Source organism: Pristiophorus japonicus, unplaced genomic scaffold (genome assembly GCF_044704955.1).
Source record: "Pristiophorus japonicus isolate sPriJap1 unplaced genomic scaffold, sPriJap1.hap1 HAP1_SCAFFOLD_494, whole genome shotgun sequence".
Classification (NCBI taxonomy): domain Eukaryota; kingdom Metazoa; phylum Chordata; class Chondrichthyes; family Pristiophoridae; genus Pristiophorus; species Pristiophorus japonicus.
In genome coordinates, this window is record NW_027254400.1 from 12609 (window position 1) to 16411 (window position 3803).

General features: G+C 50.6%; 3 non-coding genes across 3 annotated transcripts; all 3 read right to left on the reverse strand.

The window, feature by feature from the left end:
• Positions 1–804: 804 nt before the first annotated feature.
• trnai-aau (transfer RNA isoleucine (anticodon AAU)) lies at positions 805–877 on the reverse strand. The gene has a single exon. It is a non-coding gene; the product is annotated as a tRNA-Ile (tRNA).
• Positions 878–1581: 704 nt separating this feature from the next.
• trnat-ugu (transfer RNA threonine (anticodon UGU)) lies at positions 1582–1654 on the reverse strand. The gene has a single exon. It is a non-coding gene; the product is annotated as a tRNA-Thr (tRNA).
• A 2076-nt stretch (positions 1655–3730) lies between these two features.
• trnat-agu (transfer RNA threonine (anticodon AGU)) lies at positions 3731–3803 on the reverse strand. Its single transcript has one exon. It is a non-coding gene; the product is annotated as a tRNA-Thr (tRNA).

Sequence of the window (3803 nt, forward strand, 5' to 3'; positions counted from 1 at the left end):
GAGAATGCACCACGATCGTACGGCCCCCCTCCACGCCACATCAGAATAAGTGACGTGGACAATATTCAGGGCCCCCAGATGGGGCCGAGAGCACTGTGTGAGACAAAGAGGGGAATGGAGTGTGTGTGTGTGTGTGATGAAAATGGAGTGTTTGGTTGTGAAACCATGTACTGAGCAAACGCAGAAAGCGTTTGGACCAGACCAGACTGCAAACTATCGATAAGCAGGCCACCATTGTGAAAGGACCTGGCCACGTCTGTCCCATCACACCAGGCACTCGGCCGGGCAGCAACGTTCCGACCAACTCACCCAGGCCAGGAATTCAAATCAGGTGATCGACCCGGGGACACAGGGCGTCATATCGCCTCAACTTGCACATAACTGGTACATAAGCCTTTGGAGGGGGCGGGGGGGGAGTGATGTTATGTATGCACCTAAACCTCACCAATATGTCAGACTTGCCACTAGGGGGCACACCTGTGGGAGGCCTAAGGGTCACTTGTGCACCCTGGGACAAGCAGGTACATAAGGTGATCCACCATGCTGCTTCCCCACTCTGGGGTCTCAATAAAGAGACCAAGGTCACAATAGTTTCAGCTTACGATACGGTCCCGTGGATTTATTCTGAACATAACAGTGATGGGGAGGGCAGAGAGAGATTTGGAAGGGAAGAGAGAGTGTGAGGGAGACAAGGAGAGGAGAGGGGAGCCTGTTGTTCCAGGGTCGGTCTCAGAGCTGGTTAATATTTATAATTAAAGCCCTTGTTAATTGACGGTGAATTTAATAAATAAGCTGATCTTGAGGAGGCCCCAGTGAGATTTGAACCCACAACCCCTGGTTTATTAGACCAGTGCTCTAACCCCCGAGCTATGGAGCCACCTGCTCTGGGAAAGACAGGGGAAGGAGCAGGAAAGAGAGGGGAAGGGAAAAGAGAGAGTGGAAGGAGTGAGAGAGGGGGAAGGGGAGAGAGATGGGGAGAGTAGAGATGGGAACGAGAAAGCGAGGGAGAAGGGGAGAATCTGAAAAGAAAGGGAAAAGGGAGAGACAGAGGAGGTAGGGGAGGAGAGAGAGGGGAGGGGAGAGGGAAAGGGAGAGTGAAAAGGCAGAACGGGAGGGGGAGAGAGGGTGGAGAGAGTGGGTAGGGGTATGAGGGGGAGGGGAGAGAGAGGGAAGATAGAGGAGGAAGGAGAGAGAGGGAAGGAGTGCGCGGTGAATGAAAGTGAGAGAGAAGGGGAGAGAGGGGAAGTGGAGAGCGAGAAAAGGGAAGGGTTAGAGAGAGGCGGGAACGGGAAGGTGATCGTGGAGGAGTTGGAAAGAGAAGTGAAGGGGAAAGGGAGAGAGAAAGAGGGGCAAGGGGAAAGAGAGGGGACGGAGAGAGAGAGAGTGAAAGGATGGGGGAGAGAGGGGGAGGGGAGTCTGTGAGGGACGGGGAAAGCTCGATAGCGGGAAAAAGATGCAGAACGGGAAGGGAGAGCGATATTACTGGAGACAAAAGGAGATTGTTGCTCCAGGGTCAGTCTCAAAGCTGTTTAATAGCCTTGTTAATTGAGGGTGAATTTAAATATTGAGTTAACTTTGAGGAGACCCTATTGAGATTTGAACTCATGACCGCTGGTTTACAAGACCAGTGCTCTAACCCCTGAGCTATGGAGCCGCCCGTTTGAGGAGTTACAGGGGAAGGAACAGGAAAGAGAGGGGAAGGGAAAAGAGAGAGTGGAAGGAGTGAGAGAGATGGGGAAGGGGAAAGAGAGGAAGGGGAGAGAGAGGGAGACGGAATGAGAGAGAGAGGAATGGGAGAGAAGGAGAGGGGGAGGGGACAGACGGGAAGGAGAGAGAGATGGGAAGACGAGAGAGGGAGGAGGCAGGGGAGAGAGAAAGGAAGGGGAGACAGAGAAGGCGAAGGGGAGAATCGGAAAAGAATGGTAAAGAGAGAGAGTGGAGGGAGGGGAGGAAAGAGAGTGGAAGGGGAGAGGGAGAGTGAAAAAGCAGAGGGGGAAGGGGAGAGAGGGGGGAGAGAGGGGGAGGGGAGAGAGAGGCAAGATAGAGGAGGGAGGAGAGAGAGAGGGGAAGGAGTGGGGGGAGAATGACAGTAGAGAGGAAAGGGGAGAGAGAGAGAGAGGGGGAGAGGGAAAGAGCAGGGAGGAAGAGATAGAGTTAAGGGGGGGAGAGAGAGCGGAAGGACTGAGAGAGGGAAGGGGAGAGAGAAGAATAGATGGTTGTGTTGTGTATCTGTAAAGCAGGCACTCCCATCTTCCGCCACCAGGGAGCACATCCCCTGAAGTCCCAAGGGATCCCAGCATCCCTTGGGAGCATGGTATTTCAGCCGGGCCCTAAGGCCTGTTCCTCACTCTGGAGTGTCTTAATAAAGACTGAGGTCACTGTTACTTTAACCTCCCTGTGTGCAGTCTCATCTGTGTTAGGAACACAAGAGGTTTATTCTCTGGTTACCAACCAGTAACTAGTGGGGTGCCGCAGGGATCAGTGCTGGGACCCCAACTATTTACAATCTATATTAACCACTTGGAAGAAGAGTGTAACGTAGACAAGTTTGCTGACAATACAAAGATGGGAGGAAAAGCAATGTGTGAGGAGGACACAAAAAATCTGCAAAAGGACATAGACAGGCTAAGTGAGTGGGCAAAAATTTGTCAGATGGAGTATAATGTTGGAAAGTGTGAGGTCATGCACTTGGGCAGAAAAAAATCAAAGAGCAAGTTATTATTTAAATGGAGAACGATCGCAAAGTGCCGCAGTACAGCGGGACCTGGGGGTTACTTGTACATGAAACACAAAAGGTTAGTATGCAGGTACAGCAAGTGATCAGGAAGGCCAATGGTATCTTGGCCTTTATTGCAAAGGGGATGGAGTATAAAAGCAGGGAAGTCTTGCTACAGTTATACAGGGTATTGGTGAGGCCACACCTGGAGTACTGCGTGCAGTTTTGGTCTCCATATTTACGAAAGGATATACTTGCTTTGGAGGCAGTTCAGAGAAGGTTCACTCGGTTGATTCCGGGGATGAGGGGGGTTGACTTATGAGGAAAGGTTGAGGAGGTTGGGCCTCTACTTATTGGAATTCAGAAGAATGAGAGGTGATCTTATCGAAACGTATAAGATTATGAGGGGGCTTGACAAGGTGGATGCAGAGAGGATGTTCCCACTGATGGGGGAGACTAGAACTCGGGGGCATGGTCTTAGAATAAGGGGCCGCCCATTTAAAACTGAGATGAGGAGAAATTTCTTCTCTCAGAGGGTTGTAAATCTGTGGAATTCACTGCCTCAGAGAGCTGTGGAAGCTGGGACATTGAATATATTTAAGACAGAGATAGACAGTTTCTTAACCGATAAGGGGATAAGGGGGCGGGCAGGGAAGTGGAGCTGAGTCCATGATGGTATTAAATGGTGGAGTAGGCTCGATGGGCCGTATGACCTACTCCTGCTCCTATTTCTTATGTTCTTATGTTTTTATCGTAGAATCTGAAAAGAAAGGGAGAAGAGACACAGAGAGTGGGTAGGGGAGAGAAGGGGAGGGGAGAGAGAGGGAGGGGAATGAGTGAGAGAGGGGAATGAGTGAGAGACTGGGAAAAAGAGGTTACAATGGGAAGGGAGGAGAGAGTGTAAGAGTACACAGGGAGCCTGTTGTTTTAGGGTCGGTCTTTGAGCTGTTCAATTTTTATAATTAAAGTCCTTGTTAATTGACAGTGAACTTCAATACTGAGCTAATTTTGAGTAGGTCCCAGTGAGATTTGAACCCACGACCCCTGGTTTACTAGACCAGTGCTCCAACCCCTGAGCTATGGAGCC